Genomic DNA, 17,305 nt, shown 5'->3' with positions numbered 1-17,305 from the left:
TCCTTCTCTCAAATATGTATATATATATAATATATATATATATATATATATATATATATATATATATATATATATATATATATATATACTCTTTTACTTTTTTACTTGCTTCAGTCATTTGACTGTGGCCATGCTGGAGCACCACCTTTAGTCGAGCTAATCGACCCCAGGACTTATGTTTTGCAAGCCTAGTACTTATTCTATCGGTCTCTTTTTGCCGAACCGCTAAGTTACGGGGGCGTAAACACACCAGCATCGGTTGTCAAGCGATGGTGGAGGGACAAACACAGACACACAAACACATACATATATATATATATACATATATACGACGGGCTTCTTTCAGTTTCCGTCTACCAAATCCACTCACAAGGCTTTGGTCGGCCCGAGGCTATAGTAGAAGACACTTGCCCAAGGTGCCACGCAGTGGGACTGAACCTGGGACCATGTGGTTGGTAGGCAAGCTACTTACCACACAGCCACATATATAACAGAGTAACCACATAAATGCGAAACAAGGTGGAAAAAATAGTACCTGAATACCAGAGGCAGAGTAGAACGCTTTATTTAAAAGCAGCAAAAATATCACAGAAACTGTTAGAGAGTTTCACGTTCCCGCTCGTGGGACAGTTTTGTTTAGAATGGAGGAAGATAAAGTTATATGCAGAAATATTTCTGCATATAACTTTGTCTTCCTCCATTCTAAACAAAACTGTCCGGCGAACGGGAACGTGAAACTCTCTAACAGTTTCTGTGATATTTTTGCTGCTTTTTAATAAAGTATATATATATATATATATGTGTGTGTATATATATATATATATATATATATATATATATATATATCAGAAGCAACAGAGTGATTCACGGTCAGCGTGCTAACGCGCGAAACTCTCAGCCTTAGATCACTCTGTTGCTTCTTCTAAATATTAATAAGAATATATACTATGTACATACACTCGTGTTTTGAGCTCTATTTATTCCTGTTTGCATCACCAAAGATATATATATATATATATATATATATATATATATATATATATATATATATATATATATATATATATATATATATATATATATATATACATATATATATATATATTATACATGGTGCGGTGAATATAATATTGTCGTCTAAATTACGCAAAAATGAAAATAACACTGACATCTCATTTTAACAGATATATTTACCAAAATTATATAAAATTATCTTGAAATACTAAAGAGCAAATTTATTCAATAAAATTGCCATTGGCTTCAAACACAGCCTCCAGACAAATTCGGAATCTCCTGCAACTCTTTTGGACTTTCTCCTTGTTTAAGTTAGTGAATGCTGCCATAATCCTTGCCTTCAGGTCATCTTTGGTGTTACCAGCAATTTTGTTGGTCTCTCGCTCAGCTGCGCCCTACACATAATAATCAAGGGAGTTGCAGTCTAAGGAGTTAGTTGGCCAAATGTTAGGGGTGATGTGGTCGCAGAAATTGTCTGACAGACATGACTGGGTTCTCCTGCTTGTTTGGCGTGGTGCAGAGTCCTGTTGCACACTCTAAAAAATAGAGCAGTAATTATTAAAACAAAAATTTAGAGTTACCAAAGGTTTCGTATCCAAGAAAGCCAAAGCTTTGTGGACAGCTTGTCAGACTCTATACAAAGACTAGAAAAATTTAACTTTCTACCACGCGGACGTGAGAAAACGTTCAGATATCGAGATTTAAAGCCTAACGTATAAAAACGTTAATGAGGGCGGGTTGTTTCACCTGGACCATAGGCTAAAACAACCTTACAGACCCTTATTTCCTCTCAAGTCGGTTTTAGATACCGGCTAACTACAACTGTCCGTATTTAGTACTCGAGCAAATAATAAGCTGTTAGACCCTGGTAACTTCGCTCGTTGGGTAATTTCGTGTGTCCTGTTCAGAACTGCATACGATCCGTAAAGTAATTAATAACATTACTAATGATAAGAAGAATAGAGATTTTTCGCATACATAATTTTATTTAACAGTTTTTTACACCATATTTTCCGGACTCACACGTGTTTCAACTGCAGCGACTGCACGCTGTTAGATATGCAACCTTGCATCATTGTTGGTGCAGTTTCGTCAGGGTCTTTCACCCTAGACTATTTCAAAGTAAACCTGCATGTCCAACAGTGCGCAGTCGCTGCAGCTGTATCACGTGTAGGTCCGGAAAATATGCTGTAAAAAAACTGTTAAATAAATTATGAATGTTAAAAATTTCCATTCCCCTTATCATTATTAATGTCGTACACACACACACACACTCACGCATATATATGGATGTATGTATGCATGTATGTATGTATGTATGTATGTATGTATGTATGTATGTATGTATTCTTCCTGATTATATGTTTTCTTCTCTCTTCCTCTAATTCATGAGAAATCTCTCCTTTCTTTGAACCTCAAATTCCTAGAAAAAACTCAAAATCGTAGAGGTGGCGTGACATTGATAGTGTTCGACGCCTCAAAACCTGGCAAGGCCCACCCCTCTCCAAGTTTAAACACAGCTGATGTCTTCATGTGAGAAAGAAAGAAAGGGAGAGAGAGGGAGAGGCAGACAAACAGTGACAGACAAAGGTAGATAAGGAAGGGAAGACGGAGAGTGGGAGGGAAGAGTCGATCCCGTTACAGGACTGCTCATTGACATCAGACAAACCTAACCTCGGCGTTATTCGAACTCAGAGCTCAGAGAACCAGGACGAATATCACAAAGTAGTCTATTCATCGCTTCAAAGACATTACAACTTTGCTGCTTGGGGACCTGTCGACCTCAATCAGATCTGAAAATCCCAGCTGATGAAGGTTCTAAAATTCACATGAAAAGAATTGAAAATGACTGGTGTCTACGAGAGAAACTTGGAAAGATGAACAAGACTGCTTTCGGGGTCTCTTGGATGGAAGTGTTCCTCCAAAACAGTGGTTCTCAACCATCTTTTACCTATGGACCTCTTTGGTTCCCTTTTACTCAGATAGACCCTCATAACCATTCGATGTTTAAAAAAATCCTATTATATTTTTATATTATTAGGAACTGTCTAAAAACAAATTGTCAAAATATTTTATGCATTGAAAAAGCACAACCAATTTATTGCACATAAATTTTAACAACTAAATTTTATATAGACTCCCAGGGTTCATAGGACTCTGGTTGAGAACCACTGCTCTAAAACTTAAACAGAGGTGTGAGGTTCTTTTTCATTTTTAAGGAGAAGCCTTTAAAAAGATATTTGCGGGCTCCCCACTGGCTCTGACGGCATATCTCCTATGTACCGCCTGAACTACCTCTCAAGACGAAGACAGTAAACCAAGTTTCGTAGCTATGACTTTGTAAAATTAAATATTCATTATTTTTCTCAGCACGGATGCACCCACAAACGCACAGGTTACTTGTGTACTTACTACTCGGCCCCGTGTACCGAAAATAAGTTTCCTCACCGTGCTCTAGCATATCTCATTGACACATCAACACTCTCTGTCTCTGTGTCTCTTTAGCGATCATCTCTGTTTACCCTCTCGTGCTAATGAGGCAAACCTCTCGCCCGACCAGCTTAAAATATCAGACTAATTTCTTTAAATCACACCCAACATCATGCCGTGAGATTTAATAGTTCGCACCACCACAACTACGTGGTTTCAAATTCAGTAATTCAGTGAGACGTCTTGGGCAAACCGATCAATGCCGATAGACGGAAATGTGTCTTATGATTGCCACTCCGTCGGTTACGACGACGAGGGTTCCAGTTGATCCGATTAACGGAACAGCTTGCTTGCGAAATTATCGTGCAAATAGCTGAGCACTCCACAGACATGTGTACCCTTAATATAGTTCTCAGGGAGATTCAATATGACACTGAGTGTGGCAAGGCTGGACCTTTGAAATACAGGTGCTACTCGTTTTTGCCAGTTGCATGAACTGGAACAACGTGAAATAAAGTGTCTTGCTCAAGGATACAACGCGTCACCGGGAATTGAACTCGCGCTCTTACGATCGTGAGCCGAGTATCCTAACCGTTAAGCCACGTGCCTTATAGACAGACAGACAGACAGACAGACAGACAGATAGATAGATAGATAGATAGATAGATAGATAGATAGATAGATAGATAGATAGATAGATAGATAGATTTACGTATGGATAAGAGAGAGTGAGAGTGTGTGTGTGTGTGTGTGTGTGTGTGTGTGTGTGTGTGTGTGTGTGTGTGTGTGTGCGTGCGTGTGTGTGTGTGTATTTGAAATTGCCCCCTCCTCTTGACAATAGGTGTTCACTTGCTGTTGTCCTCGTAACTTAGCGGATCGGCAAAAGTATTCAACAGAATAAGTACCAGACTTTTCCGCATGGTTGCAATGTAATGACTGAAACAAGAAAAAGAGTAAGAAAAAAAAACCCACCTTTAAAACAAAGTGAAAGCTTAACTCCGTAGACCTTTCTTGACTAATGTAGACTGAGATACACCACAGTTGCTAAACATTTGATCACAAATCTGCTTACTCAGGGTAGACCTAGGTCTATATAACGACATCTAAAACAACATCAACAAGCTTTCTACATCTTTCGATTTAAAACCGATACTTCATCGTTACGATACACCTAAATACACGCATTCGGGTATTTAGATCTACCTATCGTTCCAACAACTCTTCTACACACTACAACATTCCCCTACCACCCCGTCTTTTACTAGAACCTGGTCATTTTTTTTTTCTAATCTTAATTAACCTTTATAGTGCACGGTAACTCACTACCCAAACTTCTTTTATTACTACCAAAACACGCCCGTCGGGATGAGTCAGTATATTGTGTAAGTTGATAGTGTATGATGATACGTAAGTCAAACGAATTTAACAAAATGAAACCTAGCGACTGAAAAGTGACAGTGGTCTGAACGAAGACATAATAGGAAATTGTAAATAGAATTATAAGCCTTCACTCACTGTGTATTCGCTATAGAAAATAGTCGTCTATAAAGGCATATTAATCCCCATAAGAGACAAAAAAATTAGCGCTCCGCACATGAATAACTACTATTTGTCGAACTGCTAGTTTACGGGAGGTAAAGATGCCCAATATAAACGACCTCGGTTCATAGAGACATATACATATATTCAGACACGGAGAGATACGTACACACACGCATACACACATACACATATAGTCATAGCATCTTTTATACTCCTTCCCATGACTTTCATCTCTTATGTCCCTGTCGCAAGGCTTCACTTTCACATAGGCCAGCTTAATTCAATTCGTCCTTAGTCGAAAGACACCTGTTGTTTGTATTTGTAATTTTGTACAATTTCTCCGTTTTTTCGTCCTTGTTTTCGTGCGCATTCGCTTGCTTTCCTCCAAAGGATCTAGTGCTCTTAGCATAGATTTTTTTGGAGCCGACCAGATTGGAGCAGTCTGGAGTGCAACCGGCCGAAGCTGCAACAACGATCTAGAACTCGACTGAAGATAGAAAGCTCCCTTGTTCCCTTTATATATATATATATATATATATATATATATAGCAGAATACGTACACTTTTTATCTCTTGCTCAAGAACACAACACGTAGACCGGTCCGGGATTCGAACTCACAACCTCACGATCGTAAGCTCGACGCTCTAACCACGGAGCCATGCGCCTTCACAATCATATATATATATATATATATATATATATATATATATATATATATATATATATATATATATATATATATATATATATATATATATATATATATATATATATATATATATATATATATATATATATATATATATATATATATATATATATATATATATATATATATATATATATATATATATATATATATATATATATATATATATATATATATATATATATATATATATATATATATATATATATATATATATATATATATATAACGTGAGAGAGTTAGGGGTTGGGGGTTCAACCCACTAAGGGATAGTATCTATCCAGTATACTGCTGGGAGGGTACCCAATTATTGCTACACTAGTGCTATACTAAGTGCAATCAATGGGAGCGGGTAAAAGTGGAGGTTTTACCCCAAATTTGTATAACAATTAGAATCAGCATATTACCCTCCATTTTCTAATTGTTATATATATATATATATATATATATATATATATATATATATATATATATACTAGATGAACTCGCCGTGACCCATTGGATCACAACCACCAAGAGTGATGAAGTTGAAAGTGACGACGCGCGGTGGGAAAGGAAAGAGTACTATTTCGAACTTCCTGCAATAAAACTCTTAGATAATACAGTTCTCCTGCCTTTGGTGTGACAACATAAACACGACCAAGTGTTTCTTCTTTGAAAACGTTCAAATGGCCTTCAGCAGTGGAACGTCGAGCCCATGGTGGTACATAGCAGAATCGAAACCGCTTCCACGTAATCGCGGAACGAATTTCTTAACCACACAGCTACCTCTGCGTCTTGACTCGTTGCCGAAGTACCAACGATTAAAACTTTTATGCTGTGTTTAGTCTGGTGCTTAACGTAGGTGAGTAATCTTCTTTTCCTATTGTGGTACTCATGGATCTCCTTTGGAGGTGTTAAATATGATTTTAAAAAATAAGCTCTATCCAGGAAATTGAAACTGCACTAATGTATCTCTTCGGAGGAAAGAGGTATCAGCTTGGAGCCTGAGGAGGAGTGGTGCAATAAAAATAAATTAGGAATGAAAAATATATTTTCAACGCAGTGAATTTTATCACTAACATTGTACAGGATTCTCTTGTTGTTTGTAAGAAATACTTCCCTCATCTGTATCAACGACAGACACTCTGTGTGACCACGCTATCCAACACATAGCTACATATTCTCAATCAAATCACATTCTGTTGTCTTAAAAAAAAAAACAGGCACAACAAATGATATAATTCTAGATACACCATGTCCGAAATAAGAATGGGATAAACCACGACTGGAACGCCTTTTTTCAAAGGTCTGCATGATCGAGACTCATTAGGTGCTACGAGAGGCTGCCGAAAAGTTCCTCGCTTTGGGTAAAAGAAAATACAGGAGGATCGGATCAATCAATTATGATTTTATTCAACATACTTCCCTCTCAGATTCAGACACATTGCTACGGTCTTTCGGTTTTTCTAAGCCCTATAAGAGAATTCGTGAGGTTGGGCCTCCAGCCAGGCCTTTCGTGATACCCATAAAGCCAAGAACTTTTCAGCACCTCCTCGTAAACAACGAACTCCAACACACTGCTTAAGTACTTAGAAAAGTATGATCATCATAGAACATCATGGTACTATAAAACGATTCCGTTTAAACCCCTAAAATTGAGGCTGTTACGTCATCGATTAGGGTCATTAACTCGATTGTAATTAGATAAGTTATTGAGACCTTGATTAGTCTAAGATGTTCTTGATAAAGTAATAACGTCATCGACTAGATGATTTAACATCAACGGCATAATTTAACATCAACGACATAATTTGACATCAATTGTTAAATTATGTCGTCGTCTGCGTTGTAAACGTCTTGATCAGGTCAGTTTAGATTTCACTAAACCAGGTTAAGAGAACGTCAGGATCTTCTTAGTTTTCTATTATAATTCAATTTACATCAAGGATACATTATTTTATCGATTTCAAGTTGATGAAAGGTAGACATTGATTTTTATGAGATTTGAAGAGACAGTAGATAAGTGGCACGGGCATTTATCCGACGCTTTAATGATTATTACTGTATCCGACACACTAATGACTATTCCTATACCCGACGCTCTAATGATTATTCCTGTATCTGTCGCTCTAATGATTATTCCTATATCCACGACCTGATCAAACGTTACTGGACAATCAGGCAAGATGTCTGGCTCTCGCAACCTGCTCCTGCTATTGTGTTGTGATTTGTGCTTGCCCGTGTCCAATTTAATTAACTTTAGTATAAGTTAACGTACAAAATCCGAGAAAACTGCTGCAGGTCTCTATCAGCAACAATAATTCAGAAGGAGCGTTCTTTTAAGGTCGATTACTTAAATAACTTGGTTAAAAAAAAAGACTAAGTTGTTTTCCAGGTAACAACTACTTCCTGCTAAAGGGAAAGATCCCGAAATCTTAGATTTTCCATTCCACGTAGTGATTAAACTTAACAAATATTCACAGATTCTCCTTAACTATAAAATAAGCCAGTCTATCGAGCTATAAAGAAGTAATAAACCAATATTTCGTTTGCGCTGATTTTAACTCTTCCCGGGAGTAAAAGGTAAGATTCTCCAACTTGATATACTTTAAATATACTAAACAAAGGCTGGTCGTTTACGGTGGTACCCCAACAACCAGCTTTTGATGAATAGTAGAAGTATATATAAGGTTAACCTTAACAGATGAATTCTAGTTTTTAAATTACTCTAATACAAACTTCAATGAATAATTCCTAAATTATTTAATCTTTTATGATGAGACCAATGAGAAGGTGAGAAGCAGAATATATAGTAAGATACAGATTATTATGTAATATACCTACTATTTACGTAAGATATAAGCTTTGGTGTACTCTACATACGTAAGATATAGGCTTTGGTGTGACTCTATAGTGTAAGATACACACTATGACGTAAGATATTCACTACAACATAATGTACAGACTATAGTGTGACATACGTATACCTAACGTATTAGCTATGATGTAACACACACGTTATGACATAATAATACATGCTACGATGCAAAATATGATATTGACATAATACATAAACCATCATGCTCAATTGATACTTATTTTATAAGCCCTGCGAAGATGAAAAGCAAAGTCGACCTGGGCGGCATTTGAACTCAGAACGTAAAGACGGACGAAATGCCGCTAAACATTTTGCCCGACGAGCTCACGATTCTGCCAACTCGCCGCCTGATATCTCGTAATTAATAAATCTGGGTCATCATCAGATTATATGTCTTTCCGTATTGGTTTTCAAAACCCCGAAGTTTGTCCTGGAAAGCAGTAACCACATCGGCTTTTTTTTTTTTTTTTGTACTCATTGGTGTCCCTTTTCTGTGACAGAGTGTAATATAAGCGAAGTTCGACTACTATTTCTAGCGTTTAGAACTACCATGTAGATACACCCGTGTTGGTCCGAATAAGTACCAATCAGAATACTGAATATGATCCAATTCAATATGTATATCTCAAACAAATTTCTGGAATTTTTTTCAATTTAAAAAAACTTTATAAACGCATAACAATAGGCCTTTTGTGTACTAAGATGGTGGTCAATTTCGACTTTTATCAATCTGAGATCTATCAAATATAGAATCAGTCAAAAACTGGGTCGGTTTAATATTCCTGTAAAGTGTCCTTGGTCTAAAAAGAATTATAATAGAAGCCTAAAAAGATCTGGCGCTCTCTTAAGCTGGCTCAATAACATAGAAAACAATATAGCACAACAAATGACGCAGTCACCTAGTCAATGACGTTATCAGTTCGTGAATGACGTCACAGCTTCTTCAATGACTGTCAACCCAATGACCTTAGTCGATGACGTAATAGTCATAACAGGGTGACCTTAATAACGAAATATTTTTAAATAGCAAGTAGAAGTTCTGGTGATGTTCATGCTTTTCCTAGATCTTAAGTTGTAATGTGGGAACTTGTTAAGTTCCAGGTCAGCTCTGACTGTGCTGACCTATGATCGAAGGCGTTCTAGCTATGGCCACCCCATCTTTAATTTCAGTCATAGTTCATCTTAGGACAACATTGTCTTATGTAACCCACTTTCCTAAGACTGCAGGAAGTGATTAGAGAGAGAACAGGCAGCTAATTCTAGCAGGTGACTCGTAGGCCCATGTGAGTGGAGTGTCTCTTCTGTCAAACAAGAGATTTCCAACAAGGTAATCAATAAAACCACATCGCATCACCTCAACTAGAGTTTGAACTTAATACTTCTTCCTTTGAACGCGTTTTAATTCCGCAGGTAGTCTGTTTGCTTCACTTACATCATTTAATGGAGAGAAACGAAAACTATGAATGCTTTAGATAGGCGCAGGCATGGCTGTGTGGTAAGAAGCTTCCTTCTCAACTATATGGTTCCGGGTTCAGTACCACCGCATGGCATCTTGGGAAAGTGTTTTCTACTTTAGCCTCAGGCCGACCAAAACCTTGTGAGTGTATTTGGTATTGGTAGACAGAAACTGAAAGAATCCAGTCTTATATATATATATATATATATATATATATATACATATATATATATATATATATATATATATATATATATATATATATATAAGAATCCAGTCTTATATATATATGTATATATAATGACAACTTAGTGATTGTCCTATACTATATATGTGGAAGCGCATTGGCCCAGTGGTTGACACTGAATCCGTCGTTCATAGTGCACAGACAACTGTCATTCTTAACTGGAAATACCAAAAACTAAAATTGTTGGCGTATGCAAAGCTTAGTGAAACTGGAAATATAAAGATAGACAAACATATATGTGTGTGCGTGTAAGTATATCTAGTACATATATGTATACATACACACATACATACACATAGATGTGTGTGTGTGTGTGTGTGTGTGTGTGAACATGCTATCTAAAAGATAGCGTAAATAGCATTATCATTGAAATTTGGCAATTAATTAGTGCACGATCATATACATACATACATACATACATACATACATAGAAACAAACAATGCGCATGCTCAAAATTAAAAAATATAAAATGGCGACAATTTACCTATCGCACCCTGCATATATATATATTGTTTGTTTTTAATTTTGTTGACTACACAGTATAGTAGATGGACACCGTCTGTGAGAAAAATGGCACCATGACGCAATTCATTCTGCCAGAAATTAAGAAACGACATGCTCTTCAGCTTGGCATTCGCGCCGGAAGCTCTGATACGAACATTTCAGAGTGTTTGGGTGTCAATCTGAGGACAGTGCAATCTGAGGACATGTACCGAGAGTGATAGAAATCAAACATCCAGTCAGCATCATGGTGTTTGGAGTGATCACTAGTGATGGCGACGTTATGCCTCTATTCATCTTCCCACAAGGCCTCTGACACAATACGGAGGCCTACCTCAAGTGCCTGGAGGAGGTAGTACTGCCCTGTGTCAAGAGGGTCGCTGCTGGAAGACCCTATATCTGGCAACAAGACTCTGCACCATGCCACATAAGCAGGTCATGGCTTTCAGACAATTTCTGCGGCCACATCACCCCTAACATTTGGCCACCTAACTCCCCAGACCGCAATCCCCTTGATTATTATGTGTAGGGCGCAATTGAACGAGAGACCAACAAAATTCCTTGTAACACCAAAAATGAACTGGAGACAAGGATTATGGAAGCATTCACCAACTTAAACAAGGAGACCGTCCAGAAGAGTTGCAGGAGATTCCGAAGTTGTCTGGAGGCCGTGGTTGAAGCCAATGGCGATTTTATTGGATAAATTTACTCCTTAGTATTTCGAGATATTTTTGTATAATTTTGGGAAATATATCTGTTAAAATGAGACGTCAATGTTATTTTCATTTTTGCGTAATTAAGACGACAATATATTCACCGCACTCTGTGTGTATGTGTGTGTGTGTATGTGTGTGTGTGTGTCTGTGTGTGTGTGTGTGTGTGTGTGTGTGTGTGTGTGTGTGTATGTGTGTGTGTGTTTATATGCATGACCTCAAAATTGCTTGCTTTGTGTCAATGATAGAAACATAATCGTAATTATTGCTGAAGGCACCGAACGCTAACAGACTCGTTCAAGCCTCGGATAAAATGTTTTTCAGTTTTGGTCCGGCTCTTTACGCTCTGAGTTCAAAAGTCACCATAGTCAACTTTGCTTTTCATTGTCTCAGGAGAGGTAAAATAAAGTACTAGTGAAGACTGCGGAATTTAGTATCGACTTCTGGTTGCCTTAAAATGGCTGGGCTTGTGCCTATATTAGAAGCCATTTTTGTCTTAGCATGACAGTGCTACAAGGGTGCGGGGTGGCATTGCCTGTTCGAGACAAGTTTTTCAGGGATGGAGGTGCCAATAGCCGAACCTGCCCGAGATGCATGCAGCGAAACTGTCCTGCATGCAGTCATTCAGCGTCCGTGCATTAGAGAGTGATGGGCTTGTGTGGTGCAGCTGCTGTCGCGTGTGAGACAAATTCAGCTGTCTGCCGAGTGTATAGTGAAGATCGACGCACCACCTTTTAGCAAAAAAGGAAAGCATATCTTCCTCTGCTTAGTGGCTGTGACAAAAGAGACTGTGTGGTGGACATGTCTGAAAGGTTTGAAGACCGGCACTTTCCAATCTAACCAAGCTCTTATCAATTTCTTGAGGATAAAGAGCGGGTTGATGCATTCTAGTATGTTTCTCAAAAGATGAACGAGAGTGACAAGACTGGTGAGACTCAATGGATCGGCTCTGAGTATGCGTGGTATATTTTTCTTAGTAGGAGGAAAGAAACTGGAAGACGGTACTTTCCTATACCTTGGGTATGGCAGAATAATCCGGGATTTTTGCGTGGGATTTACACCGAATTACCCTAAGTGGACTGCTCCGCTATTAGGGATCCTATTAATTAATTTATTTATTTATAATTTCCATAGTTTCTACTTATATATCCTTTGTTATATCCTTTAATGTGGAGGCGCAATGACCCAGTGGTTAGGGCAGCGGACTCGCGGTTTCAATTCCCAGACCGGGCGTTGTGAGTGTTTATTGAGCGAAAACACCTAAAGCTCCACAAGGCTCCGGCATGGGATGGTGGCGAACCCTGCTGTACTCTTTCACCACAACTTTCTCTCGCTCTTACTTCCTGTTTCTGTTGTGTCTGTAATTCAAAGGGCCAGCCTTGTCACACTGTGTCACACTGTGTCACACTGTGTCACGCTGAATATCCCCGAGAACTATGTTAAGGGTACACGTGTCTGTGGAGTGCTCAGCCACTTGCACGTTAATTTCACGAGCAGGCTGTTCCGTTGATCGGATCAACTAGAACCTTCGACGTCGTAAGCGACGGAGTGCCAACAACAACAACATCCTTTAACGTGGTAGTGTCTCCCTTTGGTCGATGTAAATCCCACCTGCTTTGTTTTTGTTTCTGATTTTGTTTATGTGTATTGTAAATCGTCCTTTGATATTGTCCTCTATGTCTTGGGTCCTTGTAGCCAGGCAGAATCGTTAGCACACCGGGCGAAACGCTTAGCGGTATTTCGTCCGTTTTCAGGTTCTGAGTCCAAATTCCCCGAGGTCGACTTTGCTTTTCATCCTTTCGGGGTCGATAAAGCAAGTACTTGTTGAGTACTGGGGCTGATGCAATCGACTTCCCCCTCCCCGAAAATGCTGGCCTTGTGCCAAATAATTTGAAATCATTATTATTGTCATTATGTGAGGACACATGACCTAGTGGTTAGGGTGTTGTACTCACGATCGCAAGTTCGTGGTTTCAGTTCCTAGACCAGGTGGTGCGTTGTTTTCTTGAGCAAAACACTTCATCTCACATTGCTCTGTGGTCACTTTGACACCTGGTGCATGGTACACCATGCACCTGCTCAGGCAACGTCGATTTGATGGAAAGAGTGAGCTAATGTACAGCACATACATTTGATCTCTATAAACAAATCATTTGTGCAGGTCATTTGGCAAAAGCTGAACAATCATACGTCGTCTGCGACGGGAAAGTCCCATCATCATCATCACCATCATTGTAATTACTATTATTGAGTGAGAGAGCAATGAATGCCATCAAAGTGACATTGGGTTAGAGTATGCGAAGCCCAGTACACCCATCATGACTACACGTCTAATAAGTGTACACCAAGCGTATACATCACAACCATATGTGCATGACATGGTGATCCTATATCAACATAAACAAGCGCATGGTCTTGGAGGTGGGGTCCAATTAAAAGTTTCTTCAGATCGAGGAGACCATCCTGCTCAAGTGGTCCTTGAATAAGGGTTGTTTAAGGATGTTGAGCAAAACGCCCATGTTTCCAGAAGTGAATTATTGAAACTCCAAAGAATTCCTCATAACAAATGGTTATGATGCTCCCCCCACTACTTCTGCTCATGATCAGAGATGCACATATTGTCAGCTACCAAAGGACATGCTCAGCTGGTTAAGGTCAAACAACTGACAAGCAAATCTGTGGTATTGAACAGAATATTTGCTGCAGCCCATCTTTTATACCAAGACAAAACAATGTATATGATAACACTTCCATTCAATCAAGATCAGATACCATGAGAACATTATTATTATTATTATTATTATTATTATTATTATTATTATTATTATTATTATTATTATTATTATATGTTTGACTTTTACTTTGTATTTGTACAAGTTGGCTCCAAATCTCACCCAGAGACTTCAAGAGACAACAAGTCAGAAGTTCATGTTGCTGTTATTCCTAGGTGTTTTATATTTGGTTTTGTACATAGTATTGTTCGAGAGAATGTTTAAGAAGACATAAGAAGTTATGAGTTTGTTTTAAAATTTGAGATTACATAGACAGTATTTTACGTAGGTTATGGGCAGTTCCCATGAGCACTATCTTTTGAATTTTTGCCGTTTTGGGTTTCCTTGTATCTGAGCTAGGTAGCAATCAGCTCCTTTTGCTATCGTTCCTAGGGCACCTATGACAACAGGTATTGTTCTAGTCTTGAGGTTCCACATTTTGACAATTTCTATTTCAAGATCTTTATATTTGCTCAGTTTTTGTTTGATCTTGACAGATATATTTGTATCGATTGGGACAGTCATATTAATGAGGAGGTAATGATTTTTGTCTGAAGTCTTTCAATATAATGTTTGGCCTATTCTCATCTAACTTTCTGTCAGTTTGAATGGTGAAGTTCCATAAGAGTGAGATGTGATGATTTTCAAGCACTGGAGGTGGTTTGTGTTCCCACCAGTTTTTTTTTTTTTTATCATGAGGTAGGTCCAGGTTTTTGAAAATTACCCATGGAGACAACATGATCAATGGTTTCATTTTGTTGTTGCCATACACGACATGTTGGGCAGCTACCGTTCTTTAATATGTTGGCCTGGTAGTTTCTTGTAGGTAGGCATTGATCTTGGGCTGCTATGATAAACCCTTGTTTCTGATTTTAAGCTATTGATGGGTAAGGGCTTTGTCAACATCGGCACTATTAGCTCTCTTTGGTTATTTGCCATTGAGAGGTTTTTCTTGTCATTTATCATTCAGAATATCTAAGGCAGCAGTTTTAGCACGGGTTTTCATACGCTTAGCTTTTCCTGTGCTTGTTTCTAGTATTTGGAATTCACTCAGATATTCTTTTGCCTGTTTTGTTACAGAGTAAGATGCTTTCTTGTTTTCATGTTTTGAGACAAGTTTTAACATCCAGTACTCAGAGTTTTTCAGGTAGGTAGCTAGGTCAGTTGTGGGAATATTTATTGTAAATCCCAGTTTAAAAATCCACGGCCTCCCTCTTTTCTTGGCAGATAAAGTCGTTCTATATCTGCCTTAGGGTGGTGCATTCTATGCACTGTCAATAAGTTTCGTATTTTTCTGTCAAGTTTACATATTTCAATAATTGACCAGTTAATGATACTGAAACTCTAAGTCATGACCGGTATGGCTAAAGTATTGACCGCTTCGATCCTGTTTCTTGCATTCAGCTCATTATTATTATTATTATTATTATTATTATTATTATTATTATTATTATTATTATTATTATCGTTCAGTAGTTTTATTTTTTTATAACGTGCTTTCACTTCACTACCGAGCGCAGCTCTGTGTGCCTTGGGTATGTGCTGTGGTTTGCTGTGATGCTCTTATGGTTGCTGTATTGAAAGTGTTTTGCGTAGGATGTGTGCAGTACCCAGTAGTGCAATTTTCTGTATGTTATATATATTTGTAAGTCCTGGTGTTTTTGTTATGCATTTTTCTGAATATTATTATTATTATTATTAGTAGTATTATTATTATTATTATTATTATTATTATTATTATTATTATTATTATTATTATTATTATCATCATCATTATTATTATCATTATTGTTATTATTATTATTATTATTATTATTATTATTATTATTATTATTATTATTATTATTATTATTAGTATTTGCCAACACTGATTGAGCAGACCGTCAACATTCCAACCATAAACCTCAAACCTCTTTTCGTTTAGTAGTGAGTATATAGAAATTGTTATTTTATCTGTCCACCTCATTTTAATGACGGCAGATTTTGATTTAAGGATGATTTGGCAGCTATTTCTACGATTAACCATGTATAACTTCTGTTGTTGAAATTCAGTTGCTGTGGAGTGTGGAAAACAAAACTGACGTTTCGGAATAGAGGTCGATCTTCAAATGAATGTAGAAAAGTTGACCTCGGCGGGTTTTGTAATTTGTTTTCTGCTATTGTTCCCACTGAACTAATTCATAACCAACAATACATTCAACCTTTAGGCTGAATATATCATAGAGTAATGGAAAAACAATTAGCTCCCATCTGCATCCTGATACAATCAACTTACATCTTTCTGTGTGTGCAGTCTTGTGTGTCTGTGTGTGTGATTGCGGATGCCTCGATGTGTTCGCGTGTGTGTGTGTGTGTTGCCTATTTTGGCCAACGTACATGTAATCGAGTAGACTAAACATCAAAATTGTTCCAACTGTGATCATTCCTCCTTGTTTTCAGGACGGGTGTGATTTGAATGTGATTTGGTTGCTATATCTAGCAGATCGAGCGACCGTGTAGATGTTTCTTCATAGGCTCGTATCTGAAAATGTGTGTATATGTGTGTATGCGCGTAGGTGTATGGAGATGAGTGTATGTCTATAGCTGTATATTTCTATATAAATGGATGGGTGTGCGCGCGCGTGTGTTTTATGCGTGTGCATGTGAGTACGTATCAATGAGTCTATGTTCTTATATGTGTGTGCAGTGTGTATGCGTGCTTGTATGCTTGACTGTATGTGTATACGTGTATGGCGTGTGCGTGTGTGTGTGTGTGTGTATTTGAGTGTGCGCGTGCGTGTGCGTGTGCGTGTGTGTGTGTGCAGTAGTTTCGGAATAAACCAGAAGTAGATAAGTGAACGGAGAAAAAAAAGATAAAATCTGTCCTGGTGGAGTAGGGAGGGAGGGGGTTGCTGATTTAGACTTATGACGTAGTTGGTGGGGAAGAGCGTGGAGGGGGAGGGGAAGAGCGTGGAGGGGAGGGGAAGAGCGTGGAGGGGGAGGGGAAGACAAGGAGAGAGTGAGAGAGAGAGAGGAAGCTTATTGACACACACACACACATTCACATATGTAGAGAAACAT

General features: G+C 38.1%; 1 long non-coding RNA gene across 1 annotated transcript; it reads right to left on the bottom strand.

Moving 5' to 3' along the window:
- Window positions 1-1,170: 1,170 nt before the first annotated feature.
- On the bottom strand, window positions 1,171-9,632 carry LOC149134511 (uncharacterized). The gene is made up of 2 exons (XR_016242952.1): window positions 8,523-9,632; window positions 1,171-1,550 (listed from the first exon to the last, which is right to left on the bottom strand). It is a non-coding gene; the product is annotated as an uncharacterized LOC149134511 (long non-coding RNA).
- Window positions 9,633-17,305: the final 7,673 nt, after the last annotated feature.

The sequence above is a fragment of the Octopus bimaculoides genome, chromosome 8 (assembly GCF_046866305.1).
Source record: "Octopus bimaculoides isolate indiv1 chromosome 8, ASM4686630v1, whole genome shotgun sequence".
NCBI classification, from domain to species: domain Eukaryota; kingdom Metazoa; phylum Mollusca; class Cephalopoda; order Octopoda; family Octopodidae; genus Octopus; species Octopus bimaculoides.
The sequence above is the reverse complement of the archived record's forward strand: the minus strand, read 5'-3'. Positions and strand labels throughout refer to the sequence as shown.